Genomic DNA, 20,431 nt, shown 5'->3' with positions numbered 1-20,431 from the left:
TTAAGGCTAAAGGGATCAAGGGGTATGGGGAGAAAGCAGGGACCGGGTACTGAATTTGGATGATCAGCCATGATCGCACTGAATGGCGGAGCAGGCTCGAGGGGCCGAATGGCCTACTCCTGCTCCTATCTTCTATGTTTCTATGTGATATTAATCCATTTATCTATTACTGGTAAAAAATTAACTCATGGATTGATTTCCTTCCAAGGAACAACGCTTCAGTGTGCATGTGTGGTCAACAGGGGAGGTTTAATTGGGTAACATAGGAGCAGGAGTAGGCCATTCAGTCCCTCGAGCCTGTTCTGCCATTCAATTAGATCATGGCTGATCTGTATCTTAACTTCATCTACCCTCCTTGGTTCTGTAACCCTAAATACCCTTGCCTAACAAAAATCTATCAATCTCAATTTTGAAATATTCAATTGACCCCAGTCTCAACAGCTTTTTAGGGCAGTAATTTCCAGATTTCACTACCCTTTTATGTGAAGAAGTGCTCCCTGGTACCACCCCTTGAACGACCTAGCTCGAATTTTAAGGTTATGTCCCCTTGTTCTGGACTCTCCCACCAGAGAGAATAGTTTTTCTCTATCTACCCTATCAACTCCTTTAATCTTCATAAACACTTCAATTAGACCACCCCTTAATCTTCTGTACTAAACGGAATACAAGCCCAGTCTATATAATTCAGCTTGGCTCCAGTGTTGATTCACTCCTCCTTATAAAAGATTTGCGTTGGGATAGTGATGATTACAATAAATATTCACAAAGCTACCCAAGAACGTAACCCACTAGAGTCTCCTCATCATTTAACCCTTTTTGCCCCGGTATCATCCTGGTGAATCTGCGATGCATCCCCTTCCAAGATATCCTGCCAGCACTCGCTGCCTAGACTCACACATGAACAATGGCCCCTCGGGTGATGCCCGGTGATGAATACATACACCAGCATGAGTCACTGGCTTGAGAAGAGAAGAGGAGAAACAAAAGACAATTGCACCAAAAACAGTGACAGCAAATTTCGGAAAATGGGTTGATACAATTCTTTACAAAGGTAGATATAATGATTTAGTCCATGAATTGAAATTGAATGTTTTCAGACTGAGATCAATAGATTTTTTGTTAGGTAAGGATATTAAGGGATATGTAACCAAGGTGATTAAATGGAGTCGAGAGACAGATCAGCCATGCTTTAATTGAATGGCATAACAGGCTCAGTTGGCTGAATGGGCAATGCCTGTTCCTATGTTTGTATGAATTTGGCCTAAGATTGGTTGAATGCTGTCTACTTCACCAGAGTTAGGCAATCACATAAATTTAAGCAATGTGTGAATTTTGTTCACCAGCACTTTATGTCCATACAATACTTGTGCTAAAAGCATTCATCAGAATCTTCATGGTGCGATTACAAATTTGAATGCAAGTGGATTGAACATCATTAATATTCGATTTGGGAGACTCTAGTGGGTTACGTTTTTGGGTAGCTTTGTGAATATTTATTGTACTCATCACTATCCCGACGCAAATCTTTTATATGGAGGAGTGAACCAACACTGGAGCCAAGCTGAATGAAATGCACAGATGCCTGCGGGCTTGAAATATACTGTTCCATTAATTTTGTTTCTCAGGGTGGAGGATATATGAACTGAACTAGGTTAAGACAGTATAAAATCATGGGGTTGTCTATGGGGGATAGGTGTTTTTGACAGTACGAGAAATTACCGAAGCTAGAAAATTAAAATATATGCGTCCTATTCCAGCAATGGCGTCCCTTGACTTCATGGGCATAAAAATTCATATCAATCAAAAATAAATATTATTTTCATACAAGTGATTTCACATCTCCTACAGATTGCAATGCCAAACTATCATTTACATGCCAACCTTGCACAATAAAAGAATGGCTTCCCACAAACGAGACCTGCTGAGATGTGGTCCCTATAATGGCACAATCTCTCCTATTACCTTTAGTTGCAAATAAGGTACGATGTCCCTTTGCAGTTTCTAAACAGTAACTCTACTGTTGCTGGCTTTTGGCAGGAAGAAATTTCCTGCACTCCTGTGTCTTTCCAAATCACTCAAGTGATTCTGGTGCTCTCCAGTGATATATATCTCTCTGCTTTTCCAGTCCAAGAATGATGTAACACTGGCAGACAGGTAGATTGGAGGCTAGTTTTGCCTCAGGGCTGCTCTTTATCTCCAGCAGATGGAATAGAGTGGGTTGCCATGTCAAACTTTCTTATTTTTATTTCTGGAGCTGATTTTGAAAAGCACCACAGTGGGAGGTGGGGCCCCACTATTTGCCACGACTGGATATGCACTGACGGCCATTTTACATTGCAGCATCGAAGCCTTGACCACACTCGATCAGCTCCGATGGATGGGTCACATCATCCGCATGCCCGATACGAGAGTCCCAAAACAAGCGCTCTACTCGGAGCTCCGACACGGCAAGAGAGCCCCAGGTGGGCAGAGGAAATGCTTCAAGGACACCCTCAAAGCCTCCTCGAAAAAGTGCAACATCCCCACTGACACCTGGGAATCCCTGGCCCAAGACTGTACAAAGTGGAGGAGAAGCATTCGGGAAGGCACCGAACACCTCGAATCTCTTCGCCGGGAGCAAGTGGAAGCCAAGTGCAAGCAGCGCAAGGAGCGCACATCAACCCAAGCACCCCACCCACCCGCCCCTTCAACCACCATCTGCCCCACCTGTGACAGAGTCTATAGGTCCCGCATTGGACTCATCAGTCACCTGAGAACTCATTTTTAATGTGGAAGCAAGTCATCCTCAGTTCCGAGGGACTGCCTAAGAAGAATATTGCAGTCTGTAAGACAACAACTTTGTGTGAAAAAGATATTTTTGAAAATTATCTAATGTATAGAAAAGGGATATAAAAATGACAGAGAGAATATGAGAAAAGTTTAGCGAGCAACATAAAATGGAACCCAAAATTATTATATAAGCATATAGGAAGTCAAAGGATTGTTAAAGGAAAGGTGGGGCTGAATAGGAACAAAAGAGGAAATCTTCTTGTGGAGGCAGAAGGCATGACTGAGGTACTGAATGAGTACTTTGCATCTGTCTTCAAAAAACAAGAGGATGAAGTTAATGTCGCAGGAGATGAGGAGGGAGTAGAGATATTGGACAGGATCAAAATAGATAGAAAGGAGGTGTTAAATTGTTTGGCATCGTTCAAAGTTAACAAGTCGCACGGTTCAGATGGGATGCATCCTAGATTGCTGTGGGAAGCAAGGATGGAGATTGCAGAAGCTCTGACCACAATCTTTCAATATTCCTTGGATATGGGAGGACAATGCAAACTGACAACCCCATTCACTGTTACAAAGTCAAACTAAACCAGAGGACAGGAGGATTGCAAATGGGCATGTGTTGCTTAAAACCTGTTACATCATCTGATGAAAGGTCACTGGCCTTAAACGTTAACTCAGTTTCTTTCTCCACAGATGCTGCCTGACTTGCTGAGTATTTCCAGCATTTTCTGTTTTTATTTCGGATTTCCAGCAAACGCAATATTTTGATTTTGTAAGAAAGATAGACTTGCATTTATATAGTGCTTTTCACAATTTCAGGACATCGCAAAGCACTTTACAGCCAATGAAATACTTTTGAATTGCAGTCACTTGTTGTAATGTAGGGAAATGCAGCAGGCAATGTGCGCACAGCAAGCTCCCACAAACAACGACGAGGTAATGACCACATAGTCTGTTTTAGTGATGCTGGTTGAGGGATAAATATTGGTCAGGACACCAGGGATAATGCCCCTGCTCTTCTTTGAAATAGTGCCATAGCATCTTTTATGTCCACCTGAGAGAGCAGACGGGACCTTGGTTTAACATCTCATCCGAAAGACGGCAAGTCCAACAGTGCAGCATTCCCTCTGAAGTGCCATCCTAGCACTGAGCCACAGCTGACACTTGTCAAAGTATTTGTATAAAAATAACTGAATTAAAGACTCTGTTTTACCCTAGTGGACAATGGCCATGTGATAATATTGTTTTGTGTTCATAATTGCATTTATCTACATGCATATATTTGCACAAACTCACTGGACTGGAATCTGCAGTGGGTAATAACAGCGAACTAACAGCGTTCACCATTATTACCCCTTTGAAATTGACCACAACTTCAGGATGTAGCGGATGCGCATCTAAACATGGAAATCCTGAAGTTGCGGTCAGTCATTCACTGCTCCGACACTGGCTGCGCTGTGGATACCCCCGCCATATCCGGCAATCCGTGTAATCAAGCAGGTTCTTATTTCCTGGTTCCCTGTCAGTGAGAATTCTGCAATGTGATTGGCTGCTTAGACAGCTTGCTGACGTCACAGCAGATCGCAGTAGGGGTTCCTCACTGCACTTGCGCGTCAGAAAAGGCAAACTTCTCGCCACAGGGATCGCAAAATCTCTGTGGGCAGATTTCTTCGGGGCCAGCGGTGAGCGACTTTGCTCCGCCGCTCACTGCAAATTCCAGGCCATTGTATCCAGGCATTTTTGAGGCCTCAATAATGCACTCCTTGCTTGAAATTTCATCCCCTTTTGCCCATCTCACGCAACTTTCCAGTTTAATACCATGGCAGGTTTGAGGATACCAGTGAGAGTCGCTCAGACCTCCCAACCTGCGTGTGAAACTTAACAGGCCAGTAATTCCGGTCCCAACGCGTGAGTACGGACGGTGTACTCACACGTGTGGCCGGAGGAATTGCTGGATTCTAGCATGCACAGCGCATGCGCGGGAAACCGGCATTTCCTCTCCATCGAACTAAGGGGTTAAGAGGTCCAACGTGTGCGCTGGACTCTGCGCGCACGCATTGAACTTCCTTCGTTTTGACAGGTTTGCGCGTGTGCAAGGGCCTGGACTTTTTGGAAATGAAAAAAGGAGGCGTAAGTAGTGGATTCTTGAAGGTAAGTGGTCTATTATTTAAAATTATTACATTTTTTCCACAGCTTCATTGTTTTTAAGGACTTTACAGTAAGGTAAGTTTATTTTTAGACCCAAATTCGTAAAAAAAAAAAAAATTCAAAAATTTTATTGTTTTAAATAGTTTTTTTTAAAGTTATTTATAGTTTATTTAATTATTGGGATGTTTTTTAAAATTTTAATTAAAGTTAAACTAGTCTTTTGGGCGCCCGTACTTTTCATGAGTTTGACAGTCTTTACTATCAAACTCATGAATGAGTTTCCCCTCCCCTGATTGGCTGCAGAGTGCTCACATGATCCCAGCCGGCACATCGCACTAACTAAGCAGCTGGATCAGGTAAGCACATCGCGCCGACATCTGAACCGGGCCAGGGACAGGAAATGCAAGCAGGCCCGGGCTTCAGATGTCAGCGCGCAGGGTGAGTGCAGATCGGGGGCTTGCACCCGCGGCAAGCACCCGATCCTAATTTCAGGCCCATTATCTTTTTCGTCAGTCATCCAACGCATGCACACTGTTACTTGTGACCCTCATCATGCTGGCAAATCGGAAGGGCTGGTTGATTAAATCAAGCTTATAGACTGTAAAGCATGAATAGATATGCTCAGCCCTGAACTGCAGAGCAAACATGGCAGAGTATCACTTCCAGAGAGACATGGGTAAGCATGTCACAGAAAAGGGATACAGATGCCTGAAGCGGCCTGGCTCATTCAAAATCGTCAACAGTGGAGTGAATTCATTCGGCCCCATCATCAACGCTGCTGAGCTGACGGACAGACAGCAATTTAGTAGCTTGCCAAGAACAGCGCAGATAGCCTCCTAGAGCTTCAGCCTCAATTATGTGTTCTGGCCTGACAAGCAATCAATGTCTGCTGAAATGGTGGGTGTGCATGCAAACCATCCCTTCCTTCAGCCAGGGGCTACTGGTACCGCAGTCAGAACAGTGGGATCGAAGGCGACAGCTACCCTCACCTTTCATGCTTCAGGTGTTCTTCAGGCCCCCGTGTCGGCTCTGTTGTAAGCCTGGCTCAGATATAAAAAATGGTGTGAGCCAGCAGAAGGCTGCTTTGTAGAGGTTGGCAGATTGCCACATCTATATTCCTGACATAAGGAACAGCAAAAAACAGCTGGATTTTAATGCCTCACCTGATATCTCCCTGGTTCCAGGAGTAACAGATTGTATGCGTGCTAAAATACATATGCCTTTGCAAAAATAAATCTTAAAATTACGATACATATGTTTTGCAAACATCCCAGCATCTTGTCACAGTACATTCGTTTAGTGCCAATTGTCACAACTGGTTGCTTTTCTCGCTCCCGCGACCCTCTGCCCTTGTTTAGAGGGGCAGACTCGCCATGAGCACAGTGGGTGGCAGCAGCAATCCCAGACCCTCCAAGTGACCTTGGGATGAATTCCCGCGCGGGGAGGGGGATGGATGACCCTGTCCGTCCGCAGTAACTTCAAGCCGCAGGATTCCCGGGAGCCGTCTGTCCAAAGTTTCCGCGGCTCTCCCCCAAATATCAGCGTAGACAGTGAGTCTTGGCACAGTATTTGACTGAGGGGGCATCCTAACCAACTGAGCCCAACCCAGTTGTCCCCTGACATACATAAATGTACACTTTCTAGTCTGGGTCAAATGGAATCGAAAGAGCGCTAATACTTGACAACTTTAAACTCAAACAAAGCAGTCCTGGGGGGTAGAGTTTCCACTTTGGGCGCATTTAATAGTTTCATTGGTGTACATTAGTCAGTTTTTTTTAGTAAATTAAATATTTTTTTGATGTGAAGAAAAGTTTGAAACGTGCCTACTAGTGCCTGTGCACCTAAGAAAATAAGCACAATTTTAATAGCCTTCTAGAACCAGCGCAATCTGTCAACTTCGACCCTGGGGGCGCGGCGAGTTTTGAGGGCGGGGCCTGATTTGGAAAATACCGAACATTGAGCCAACGTGAAGGATGGCGGAAAACACGAGCGTAAGTGGAATTGGCCGTAACTCGCACACTTTTTAAAATTCCCCGACCTTTCTCGCTGGTTCAGCCGATTCCGCCCAGGTTGGGCTGCTATAACTAGCACAAACAAACGGGAACTCGAGCCCCTTATTCTTGCACTCCAGGACAAGCACGACAGCCAGGAAAAGTTTGAGCTGGCTCTCTCTTGTGCCTCTTGTTTTGCCTCGCAGAAGAGTCAGAGATGAAAGTGATCTAACAACTATGTTTTATGGACTTCTTCATATACTAAAACCAAATCACTTGGGGGTTACTAAACTTCAAATCAGCTCTCGAAGTCTTTCATGCCAGCAAACAACTGGGGCGAAAGAACAGTTTAAGCCAGACTGGAGTATCTTCTGGTTTGTTCTGTGATACAAAAGAAACAGGGTTTTGATGATCTAAGACATTGTCACTAACTTCTGAAGATTTGTTGATCACCCTTCAGAAATCAGCATGTTGGAGACTCGCTGAAGTTATTTCCGATTCATGGTGATCCAATCACAAGCTGAAAAAAAAGCATAATTAACAACAAGTTGCCACAGCTAACTCTACTCTTTTCATGCATGTACTGCGGGATTCCATTCTACCTGTTGAAAGGAAATAAGCAAATGAAGCTTAATCATGGACAATAAGTAACGCTGGTGATGAAGAAGGCTTAGATTTGAATACCCATCAGGCTCCGCAGCAGATCAGCATAGTTTGAATTATATCCTGGCAATCGAGGGCTGCCAAATTTAAATGGGAGATGCAGAAAGTTCAACATTCATTAGATATCATCAGAGTTCAGGTTCCCCCGTGAATCAGCTGGTAACTTTGCTGCCAAGTTTGCTTCTTAACATCTAGACCAGGATGTCTCTATTTGATTGTCAATCGTTGCTGAGTTAACTCATCTCAGCTGAGCATCAGCAGGGGTGCGCCAATTAGCCTTGTTCTTGCTGGGCTATGAAGAGGGAAAAAAAACAACCATTCCTGATCCTGCATCCAACAAAATCTCCAGGAACATTCACGCGTGAGGACATGCTCATCTAGGAGCTCCGCGGGGGCCCTTCCAATCTCTCACCATTAACTTCAACGGAAGATTGCCAGAACTCCCAGAGGAACGGCATAAACAGCCACTTCCTCCGAAGAGGCGGCAAGAGAATGGGAATCCCCCATGGAAATTCAACCCATGTGACGTAAGAAAACTACTAGGCACTTGGTCGAAGCGTTAAACAAAGCTTTAATCAACTGTTTTACAACATGGAGGTCTAGTTGTGTCCTTCACTAGTTCCTGTTAAGAATGTCCTGCGCAAGCTGGGCCCGTGCCTGAATATTTATACTGTCCCTGGACAGCGCCACCTGTAGGCTGCTCAGTATTATTTCATAAGTCTTTCTTTCATGAATCACTGATGCATTTCACCATGTGAGCAGACAGGTTCAGGTTCTGCTCTAAGGCCCCCTACCAATGTTGATGCTTGCTCTTTAAGTTACTGGGGCTTCGGATGAAGTAACGGATGGTGTCCTGTGTGTGCGGAACTCTACCCTGGATGAGGAGAGGAGGTGGAGAGAACTGAATCGGCGGGGGGGTGGCAGGGGAAAGTAAAAGTACATACTTCTTCAGCTACCAGTTAAATTAAGCAGAGGTGGCATTACGACCAGGAAAATACATCCCTACTCCTTCACCTTGTCTGCTGCTGACAGACGATACTTGCAAGGAAGTTCCTTTGAGTGCAAAAAAAATATTTAAAAAGTCACAGAGAATATTTAAGTGTTTTTAAAAGTCCAATTACTGCCGCTAATGTGTTCTTACCATTATGGCTCTGGAACTGTTTCACTTTAAATGTATGTCCATTTCACTGAAGACATGTATTATGTAAATAAGATATCTATTTTAAGTATGAGAAATGTCAATGTTAATTCTTCAATAGTGCCCTAATCTCTAGTTAAACTAATACAGGTATCAACAACAACAACTTGCATTTATATAGCGCCATTAATGTAGTGAAACGTCCCAAGGCCCTTCACAGGAGCGTTAAAAAGCAAAATTTGACACCGAGCCACATAAGGAGATATTAGGGCGCATGACCAAATGCTTGGTCAAAGAGGTAGGTTTTAAGCAGCGTCTTAAAAGAGGAAAGAGAGAGGTGGAGATGCTGAAAAAGCCAGAATTAGAGGAGCGCAGATATCTCGGTGGACTGGAGGAGGTTACAGAGATAGAGAGGGACGAGGCCACGAGGGATTTGAAAACAAGGATGAGAATTTTAAAATCCCGTGAACCATTATTACAGCGATTTTATTTTTACAACACTACAGACCGCTTCCTTCTGCCTCCCTTGATGAAAAAAGTGTGCAAACATCACCTTTATATCCATCAAGTGCTGGCACAGACCAGTTGGGACGAATGGCCTATTTCTGCACTATAAATTCTGTGTATAATTAGGGTTGCCGACTCTGGTTAGAATTATTCCTGGAGGGTTCATCATGTGACCTCCCACCTCCAACCATCTCGCCTTTTTTTCCCCACAATCGCCAATATTCAATAACTAATAAGCAAAGGTGTTCAAAGAAAATTAAATAAAGAGCACAATGTTTTTAAAGCCCCGATGACTTTTCTCCTGAGTTGCTATCGGCAGTTCCCAGGAGATTAACCTTCTAATTGCTGAAGACTCCAGGGGGGTTGACAACCACATCATAAATTGTTCTGACCATAGAATCAGAGAAAGGTTACAGCACAGAAGGCCATTCGGCCCGTCGAGCCCGTGCTGGCTCCCTGCAAGAGCACTTTAGCTAGTGCCACTCCCCCGCCCTTTCCCCGGAGCCCTGCAAATGTTTTTCCTTCAGGTACTTATCCAACTCCCTTTTGAAAGCCATGATTGAGTCTGCCTCCGACCACCCTTTTGGGCAATGCATTCCAGGTCCTAACCACTCGCTTTGTAAAAAAGTTTTTCCTCGTGCCGCCTTTGGTTCTTTTCCCAATCACTTTGAATCTGTGTCCTCTGGTTCTTGACCCTTCCATCAATGAGAAGCTGTCAAACACTGATAATCTCTGTTCTAAGGTGAGCCCTTGCACTGAAGGCTCACCAAAACCTCTCTCCTCAGCAGAAAGCAGATGGTTGCTGCATCTGAGAATGCAGCAGCCATTCTGTCATCTCTGCTATTGAGATGAGGAACCTCCAGATCCCCAAGGGTTGAAGCCTGCAGGAAGAAGCAAAGGTAAGGAAACTTTTCCAACACTTTACACTCACCTCTCAGTCTTACCTCTACACACTTGCACCCATCACTCACCTCTACAGCAGACTTTTCGATCCCATTCACCCCCGCAGACCTACTGCTCACCTCGCTGACCCTGGCAAGGTTCGCAGCCGTTGGGAAGCCCGCACTTGCAGGGGTAAAAGGGGGATAAGTCTCAAAACTGCTTGTTAACTACCTGTTAACAGGCAGTTACTTGGCTCTAATCCCCTTCCCGCCTCGAGGAGACGGATCCCTGCGCGACTCGGGGCCCGCCTCCCGGGAAGATGACACGGAGGCGGGTTGGGAGCGGGGTCGTTACCCGCTCCCAGTTTTTGCCATTTTCCCGGCAGTCCCGCCTCCATACCCACCTCCCCGGGGCTGGGAAAATTCCCCCCAGAGTGTCTGATTCCATGCTGCTCCACATGCAAAGAAAATTTTAGAATAATTTTGTTTTGTATAAACGAGCAGACAGATATACATAGAAACATAGAAACATAGAAGATAGGAGCAGGAGTAGGCCATTCGGCCCTTCGAGCCTGCTCCGCCATTCAATGTGATCATGGCTGATCATCCAAATTCAGTACCCTGTCCCTGCCTTTTCCCCATATCCCTTGATCCCTTTAGCCTCAAGAAATATATCCAACTCTTTGTTGAATATATTTAATGAACTGGCCTCCACCGCCCTCTGTGGCAGAGAATTCCACAGGTTCACCACTCTCTGGGTGAAGAAATTCCTCCTGATATCAGTCCTAAATGGCTTACCCATAGAATAAATGGCTTACCCATATGGTTTTGTCATTAGCGCAAACCTGGAAATTGTATTCTCAAAGCTCCATTAAGATTTTCCATGTTTTCCATACAAGCAAAAAATAAAGAGCGGAGCCTTTTCGACTGGCAGCGATGAAACTGCTCTAAGGTGAGCTGTTTGTAAATTCAGACTGAAGATGCTGGCCATTAACAGCATGATTCAACTGGACCTATCCTCCAAAGACATAATCCACTCTAAAATGTTATCTGTCGATGTGTATGTGTGTGTATATATTGGCCCAGAACTTCGGGTCCCCACGGGTGAGTACGCGCTGGGTACTCACGCGTAGGCCCAACGAAAGTGCCAGTTTCGTGCATGCACTGCGCATGCGTGGGAAACTGGAACTTCTGTTCCCTTAAAGGAAGGGGTTCACAGGTCAAACGCGTGCACCGGAGAGGCAGCACGTACGCCTGGAACTTTTGTTTTTTTTACAGCTTTCTCCAGGAGGGTAAGTCTCCAGCAGCTACGCTTGTAAAAAGCAGTAAAAGCAGTAAAAAGGGGACGCTTTGAACTAACTGCGCCCCTGGGATACGCAAGCACTGTGCGCCGGCAGTTGGAGCAGGCCCAGGATCGGAATCCCACGCGGGCCCACAGCTCAACGACTGGCGCGCTAGGTAAGTGCAGGTCAGAGGCTTGCACCCGCGGGAAGCCCCCGACCCGAATTTCTGGGCCATTATGAATTTACAAACGCAATGCAAAGCACTGAAGTGATGAATTACACGCAGGATGAAATTATTCACCGCGCACAGGCAGTGGCCTAGAAATCCGTCTCAAAAACGGGAGGTATTGCTATTCAGTCTCATTGTAGAACTGAATATCAGGCGCTGTGTATAGCGGGCGGCCGATCCGCTACCGCCCGTTCTGCGCCACCGCCCGAGACAAATTTCTCGGCCGGCGTGTTTAATGGGACTTAAATGTTTTGCTTTTTTTTTTAACCGCGCTTGCAACTTTACGCTGTCTGGAAGCTTTGGTACATTAGGGTGTCCTAAAGGTAATGCTCAAAGGAGTAGCTCGTAGCAGTGTACCGGCAAGAGCTTTGTTCAATGAGTGAAACAGGAACTGAGCCAGTATAAGTGGTACACGATGGGCCATTTCAGTGGGAGCGTTCCTTTTCTGTGAGAAGCGGAGGGAGGACGCAGAAGACGTGAAGCGGACACTTAGATCAGAATCTGCAGGTCATTCGAGGTGGCATGAGGATATGATGCCATGCACTCCACGGAGTGAATGGGTAGCCCACCAACAGCCAGAAGGTGAAGCAGGTGTGGGAAGCCATTCTATAGTACGTCTGATGAGGAATCACATACCGAGGCCGACTGGACGAAGTTAGGAGATTTAAAGTGCCGAGTTGAGAATGACCATTGACGTAAGAAAACTACTAGGCACTTGGTCTAAGCGTTAAACAAAGCTTTAATCAACTGTTTTACAACATGGAGGTCTAGTTGTATCATTCACTAGTTCCTGGACCCGTGCCCGAGTATTTATACTCTCCCTGGACAGCACCACGCGTAGGCCACTCAGTATTATTTCATAAGTCTTTCTTTCATGAATGACTGATTCATGTCAACCATGTTAAACTTAGACTGCCGCTTTATGGGTAATACTATCTAAGGATGTAACAGGTGTCAGGAGAGCAAAGCCACTGCTAAATCTCAATGGAATCTGCAGCAATCGTGAAAATCAGGTTTTTGCCCAGACTCTCCCTCACCATGACTCTAGGATGATATCTGCTGCTCTGAGGAATGAACATTGTGGGTGACAATTCCTGACCAAATAATAGTTTTACGAGATGAGGATTTTCCCACCCAGAGCCTTCAACAGAGTCTGTTTCCCCCCCGAGCGACAGTAGGAGAATCAGGCACAATCTGGGAGCAATTGTATCGGGCGGACGGTGGAAGACTGGCTCCTTGTACCGGAGGGGAGAAAAGGTGAGATGAGTGCTAACAGGAACTGGGGCGGGGTGGAAGGGAGCGCCAGCATGAACAAGGGGCTGAAAGCAAGCAAAGGGTGCCAGAATGAACTGGGATGGAGGAGAATGAGGAGCGCCAGTGTGAATGGGGACGGTAGGGGTGTCAACAGGAATTGGGTCACAAAAATAAAACTTACCTCCTTAGAGCAGAGAAGGTTAAGAGGAGATTTAATAGAGGTGTTCAAAATCCTGAACAGTTTTGATCGAGTAAATAAGGAGAAAGCGTTTCCAGTGGCAGAAGGGTCGGTAACCAGAGGACACAGATTTAAGGTAATTGGCAAAAGAGTCAGAAGCGACATGAGGAATAAAAATATTATAGAGTGAGTTGATGTGATCTGGAATGCACTGCCTTAAAGGATGGTGGAAGCAGATTCAATAGTAATATTCAAAAGAGAACTGGATAAGTACTTGAACAGTAAACACTTACAGGGCTATGGGGAAAGAGCGGGGGAGTGGGACTAATTGGACAGCTCTAACAAAGAGCCAGCACAGGCACGACGGGCCAAATGGCCTCCTTCTGTGCTGTGTCATTCTATACATTGAAAAAAGAGTGGAACCCAAAAGTTGTTTCCAAAGAAAAAGTTTATGAAAGTTTCCGAAATACGGGAAAAAAATCTAATTAAAATATCTAATAAGAAAGCACTGTAAGCAGTGGCAGAAAAATGAAAAACAAAGATCTTTGCCAATTTAGGACCTACTTCCCCTCAGAGTTTCCCTTGATCACATTGCAAACAAAAGCACAAGGAATAAAGAGCAAACTGGAGGCAAACCGTGCAGAATTTTGTGTGGTATTTATTTAAATGTTTTTGCTGGAAATACGGGGCTTTAATGAGGCTAAAGCAGGAAATTGTGCAAACGTTTTGGCACACACCATTACGTAGAATGTTAGAGCACAGCAGCAGGTCTGTGCTAGTGCAGACTGTAGAGTTTCAGCCCAGTGGGGAATGAGCACAGGTACTGCTGTCTCAATTCTGCGATCATTTTACGCTCATGGGGCAGCTACACTCCCAGTGCACGGCTCCTCAGAATCTGTGCCATTGTTTCTTATTCTACCCTCTCTTTCAAGTTCATGGAGTCACTCTACTTCCCCCCCCCCTCCCACCCCGCTTAGCCCAAGCTCGCACTGGTACTCTACCCCCCTCACTTCCTGCTGACACCCTTGTCCTGTAAGATTCTAAAGACCGTAATAAAATCGCTGCTACCGTGTGGAGATCGAAGTTCAGAATGAATTGTGAAATGGTTATGGATGGATTCAAAATGGAGGAAGTCAGCATGTGTTCTTTGTTTGTAAAGATACAAAATGGAGGAAGTCAGCAGGGGGATCCTTTGCCTGGTGGTCAGCATATGGTCCTTTGTTTGTGAGGCCACATGGACAGGAAGAAGAATCACAACTGACAAGGAAGTCCCGCCCCCCCCCCGACACACCTCACAGGAACCTGAACGTGTCATGCAGAAGGGACTCCAATCAGGGAAGGTTTGGAGTGAAACTGACCTATCAGAGGGAGGCAGACAATGATATATGAGTGGAGGCCGGCAGAAAGGCCCTATAACAGAAGTAACCCAGAGGCGGGAAATTCAGAACACAGGAGAACAAAAAAGACAGAGTGGAAGAACAGACGAACAGAGAAAGCTGGCCAGTCTATGTTTTGACTTACAACTCTCCCTGGACCGATCACCAAGAGATAAAGGAGTATGTATAAAAGTTGGACATAGAGCTTAGGTATTGTTCAAAGGGGTAATTTTATGTACAGTTGACTTGGGTTATAAATCACCCGGAGGTAGCGTGTAAGTTGCTGCAAGTACTTGTATGTACGGTAAATTGGGAGCATATTGATTGCGATTGTAGACTTGAATTTTGAGCTGTAGTGTGAATAAAGACCAATTTTATTGATCACATACTTGTCTGTCATTGTTACGCTTATTCGTAATTCTCGAAGTCCGAACAGTAGTAAGAGAAAGGCTTACAGTCCTCCTTTGCTCCAAGTTGCTAGTGGCATTGTTCTTTCCTTATTGTTTTAAATATCTCAACTTCAGTATTTCATGATGTGGAGATGCCGGTGTTGGACTGGGGTGGACAAATGTAGGAAGTCACACAACACCAGGTTATAGTCCAACAGCTTTATTTGAAATCACAAGCTTTCGGAGCGCTGCCCACTTCACCTGATGAAGGAGCAGCGCTCCGAAAGCTTGCGATTTCAAATAAAGCTGTTGGACTATAACCTGGTGTTGTGTGACTTCCTACATCAGTATTTCATGGCTGAGGTGGTTCAAGATGGAAGGAGGCATGGCAGGGAGATCAGCAGAAACAGACCATATCTGCAGACACTTACATGTCTACTTGCCAATGACCAAGGACCTCACCTTGCTCCAGGTCAAGAGGGAGCCAGTTGCAAGGCGTTTTCATCCGCCCGCAAGTTGCAACATACAGTTGGCACTGCCAATGGTTGGCAAGGTTACCACTCCCTCAACTGTTATTGCCTGTGGCTCATTTTTTGGTTAGCGCTGCAATATCAGCTAACGGGCTGCTCACATATATATCAAACAAGTGATCAGCATGACCAGCACTTTCAGCTCCTTTCCACCGAACAGGATGACCCAGTGGCTCAATAACACTGCATTGCTGTATTTCCCTGATGGCTGCTTTATACCCGACGTGAAGTCCATCCTGGGTGATAATGTTTGATGTGTGAAGTCTTTAGTGTGGCACGGCTTTCCATTGTAAATTGCAGCTTGAATGTGTGTCTGGTTGAAGTATGAGTATTCATGAGATGTAAACAAGGGGCTGTAAGGTTGTGTGTGAGGGCTTAGCACGGATACACAGTAAATATGGATCATGTTGACAGGCAACGTTTTGTAGCATGTAATCTTGTGCCATGTACATCAATAACAACAAAAACTGGCATTATATAGCACCTTTAATGTGGTAAAATGACTCAAAGCGCGTTGCAGGAGCGTTATCAAACAAAATTCGACTCTGAGCCACAGAAGGAGATATTAGGACTGCTGACCAAAAGCTTGATCAAAGAGGTAGGTTTTAAGGTGTGTGTTAAAGGAGGAAAGAGAGGTAGAAAGGCGGAGAGGCTTAGAGAGCAAATTGTAGAGCTTAGGGCCTTGGCCATCAATGGTGAGCGATGAAAACGGGGATGTGCAAAAGGCAAGAGTTGGAGGAGCGCAGAGATTTCAGAGGGTTGTGGGGCTGGAGGAGGTTGCAGAGATAGGGAGGGGTGAGGCCATGGAGGGGTTTGAAAACAAGGATGAGAATTTCAAAATTGAGGTGGTGTCGGACCGGGAGCCAGTGTAGGTCAGCGAACACAGGCCATGATGGGTGAACAGGACTTAGTGCAAGTTAGGATAAGGACAGCAGAATTTTGGAATTGCTCAAGCTTATGGAGGGTGGAAGATGGGTGCTCGGCCAGAAGAGCATTGGAATAGTCAAGCCTAGAGGTAACAAAGGCAGGGATGAAGGCTTCAGCAGCAGATGAGCTGAGGCAGTGGGCGAAGACAAGCAATGTTACGGAGGTGGAAATACCTGGTACAATGTATTGTTGGGTAATCTTACCTCACCAGGTTCCTTTAAAATATGCCATCTTCTCTCACATCTGTTGCCATCCTGCAAGTACCATACTCAACAATTAGCCTGGCTTCCACTTCCTGCCAGGCTTTGGTGCAATCCTGTTTTGTAGAGAGTGCCCAACTGGATCGGACTGCCATACAGGATAAACCACCTCGCACCCACATCATGCAGAAACTATTTCACTTTGTTACTCATCGGGCCTGAGGATGGATACTGTGCCACTCTACCACTTGCCCACAGACTCCATTTAGTGCCTAAGTGTTGGGTTTGCTTTCCTTTGCTTGGAGCTGGCAACTTTTTTCTCCTTTGGAAAGGCGGACAAATATGTAAAAAGCTATTTCTAGCCTGTTTAGAGGTTTGAAGAACTTTTACCCTTTACATTTTCCCCACAGCCCTCAGGTACCAGATGAGGGAGGCCATGCAGCACATTTACCTCATGCTTCCATCGAAACCTATCGGCACAGAAATTCGGGTCGGGGGCTTCCCGCGGGTGCAAGCCCCCGACCTGCACTTAACCTAGCGCGCCGGCCGTTGTGCTGTGGGCCTACGTGGGATTCCGATCCTGGGCCTGCTCCAACTGCTGGCGTGCAGTGCTTGCGTATCCCAGGGGCGCAGTTAGTTCGATGCCATCCTTGCGGACTCCGTGTGTACCAGGCAGCTAAATGTCCTTGGTGCTTGGTGCTCTCGGCTCATCAAGAAAAAAGCATTTCACTGTCTAGATTTCACTTCTTGTATTTAGTTATGTGATAAATAAAATTGTAATTGAAATTGAAATTAAAAGCAGGCCTTGCGCTTGCTTTTTTAAAGTGTAACTGCTGGAGACTTACCCTCCCGGAAAAACCTGGAAAAAAGCGTAAGTTCAATGCGCATGTGCCGCCTCTCTGGCGCACGCGTTCCACCTCTCAACCCCTTCTTTCAGGGGAACGGAAGTGCCGGTTTCCCACGCATGCGCAGTGCATGTACGAAACCGGCACTTCCTTTGGGCCTACGGGTAAGTACCCCATGCGTACTCAACCGCGGGGACCCGAATTTCTGGGCCATCATCCTCCCAGCACAGTATCAAACTGCCTCTTGAATGACTCGAGAGTTTTGCCTCCACTGTCGTAGCCAGGAGATGCCAGTCTGGTTGTACTGCAGGGATCATAAAAGGAGAACCTAGAGTGACACAGCTGTGATGGGAGGATTATTATAGGTTTCTGACTTTCTCTGATTAAGGTGTGTCGAATTTGTGAAAAAAAATGTTGTGCTGTTCATTGTGAAATATTGAAGTCTGACTATGATTATTCATATACACAGCTGACAATTACAATGCACGCAGTCAGCTCTCAAACATCATCAGAAATTTCCTATAGGCAAGCTACTTCACATTCTGGAAAGCTATGTGTAAGGGCATAAAACTGAGCCGTTGCCTGAAATGCACAGCACAACATTTTCCACGAAGCCGACGCACCTTAGTCAGAAAAAATCGACATCAGCAGAAAGCCCAAATGGAGGGACTCAGCAGGCCAACTCTTCCACCCCCCTTCAAAGATGCGGTAAGGCCAAGGCCCCTCTAGTTCACCTTCTACCATCCTGGTACTTGCATGATACAAGGATAACGAGGTTGTTGACTAATCACAGCAATCAGTCTCTATCAATTAGTCTGGAACAGACCCAGACATAAGGCAAGCAAACCCCAAGTGGTGGACAGCATTGAGAACCGTGGGTCCATAGGCACCTGCTCCTCCCAAGCACGCTACACTTACCATGTGTTGTTTTGGGAAGTTAGAATCATAGAATCGTTACAGCGCAGTAGGAGGCCAGTCGGCCCATCCAGGCCATGCCGGCTTTCTGCAAGAGCACTTCAGCTCGTCCCATTCCCCCGCACTTTCTCCGTAGCCCTGCAATTTTTTTTCTTTCAGGTACCTGTCCAATTCACTTTTGAAAGCCACGATTGAATCTGCCTCCACCACCCTTTCAGGCAGTGAATTCCAAATCCTAACCACTCGCTGCATAAAAAAGTTTTTCCTCATGTCACCTTTGGTTCTTCTGCCAATCACCTTAAATCTGTGTCCTCTGGTTCTCAACCCTTCCGGCAATGGGAAAAGTTTCTCTCTATCTACTCTGTCCGGACCCCTCAGGATTTTGAATACCTCTGTCATATCTCCTCTCAATCTTCTCTGCTCTAAGGAGAACAACCCCAGCTTCTCCAGTCTATCCATTCAGACTTGGGCTGACAAGTGGCAAGTAACATTTGCACCACACAAGTGCCAGGCAATGACCATCTCCAACAAGCGAGACTCTAACCATCTCCCCTTGACATTCAATGGCATTACCATCGCTGAATCCCCCACTATCAACATCCTGGGGGTTACCATTGATCAGAAACTGAACTGGACCAGCCATATAAATACTGTGGCTACAAGAGCAGGCCAGAGGCTGGGAATTCTGTGGCCAGTGTCTCACCTCCTGACTCCCCAAAGCCTTTCCACCATCTACAAGGCACAAGTCAGGAGTGTGATGGAATACTCTCCACTTGCCTGGATGAGTGCAGCTCCAACAACACTCAAGAAGCTCGACACCATTCAGGATAAAGCAGCCCGCTTGATTGGCACTCCATCCACCACCTTCAACATTCACTCCCTCCACCACCGGCGCACTGTGTCTGCAGTGTGTACCATCTACAAGATGCACTGCAGCAACTCGCCAAAGCTCCTTCAACAGCACCTTCCAAACCCGCGACCTCTACCACTTAGAAGGACAAGCGCAGCAGCCGCATGGGAACATCACCACCTACAAGTTCCCCTCCAAGCCACACACCATCCTGACTTGGACCTGTATCGCCGTTCCTTCACTGTCGCTGGGCCAAAATCCTGGAACTCCCTTCCTAACAGCATTGTGGGTGTACCTACACCATATGGACTGCAGCGGTTCAAGAAGGCGGCTCACCACCATCTTCTCAAGGGCAATTAGGGATGGGCACTAAATGCAGGCCTAGCCAGCGACGCCCACATCCCATTGTAGGAATCGACGGATTCCTATCTAAATCACTGAGGTCGAGGCAGTTCAGTAAATTAACCAAATTTAATTAAACTGGTGAACAAAACAAAAACATGCAGGAGCAACAGCAAACAGGTCTACACAGTAACTAGTTCCACGAGGTCTGAACCCAGAACCTCCCACCTCTGACGTCATGACGACATCACGTTTCCCGCCACTCGGGGCACCACGTGACCAACGTGATGACGTCATCGCGTTGTTTCAGGGTTTTTACAGAAAGCTTGTTTACACTCAGCAAACGGACATAGGTGCTGTAACGTTGCTTTAAAGACAGTTATTCATTTGTACAGGAGTTCATTGGTGGTTTTACCACATGCGCCCCCCCAGAAGTGCCTTTAATCATCAAAGTCAATCACCGAGGAGGTCAGACAATCCTGTCGGAGCGACTCCGATATTCCCGGAGAGGAATGGATGGTGCAGGAGAGGAGCTGGGCCGCGGGGCCGATGGGCCAGGCATAGCGGCCGCGGGCGGTCGTCCACGACGCGGTGGTTGCGCTGTTTCGACTGGCTGGCCGAGGTCCAGGTGTGCAGCCTTGAGGCGGTCCACGGAAATGTAGTCTGGCGTCCCGCCGATGTCTACCAGAAAACTCTTGGCGCCCGCCTTCAGTACCTGGAAGGGGCCCGTGTATGGAGGCATGAGGGGACTATGGTGGGCATCGTGCCGTACAAAAACGAATTTAGCCCTCATGAGCGTTGGCGGAACATGTGATGCAGGCAGTCCATCCTGTGAAGTCGGAATGGGCCGGAAAGCGTGAGCCGCGGCTCGGTGAGCCTTCAGCTGTTCAGTGGCGGACCACAGACACGTCGGCGATGGGAGAAACTCGCCGGGGACCCTGAGCGGCTGGCCGTAGACCAATTCAGCGGCCGACGCCTGCAGGTCCTCTTTAAGCGCCGTGCGCAACCCGAGCATT

General features: G+C 46.4%; 1 long non-coding RNA gene across 1 annotated transcript; it reads right to left on the bottom strand.

Annotated features, from left to right (window-relative positions):
• Positions 1-4,927: 4,927 nt before the first annotated feature.
• LOC147114259 (uncharacterized) lies at positions 4,928-7,974 on the bottom strand. Its single transcript, XR_015079164.1, has 2 exons — positions 7,511-7,974; positions 4,928-7,428 (listed from the first exon to the last, which is right to left on the bottom strand). It is a non-coding gene; the product is annotated as an uncharacterized LOC147114259 (long non-coding RNA).
• Between the last annotated feature and the right edge of the window lie 12,457 nt (positions 7,975-20,431).

Source organism: Somniosus microcephalus, chromosome 8, assembly GCF_052327205.1.
Source record: "Somniosus microcephalus isolate GS21.2 chromosome 8, FLI_Smic_1.0, whole genome shotgun sequence".
NCBI lineage: Eukaryota > Metazoa > Chordata > Chondrichthyes > Squaliformes > Somniosidae > Somniosus > Somniosus microcephalus.
Note: the sequence above shows the minus strand (reverse complement) of the source record. Positions and strands in the feature narration are given on the sequence as shown.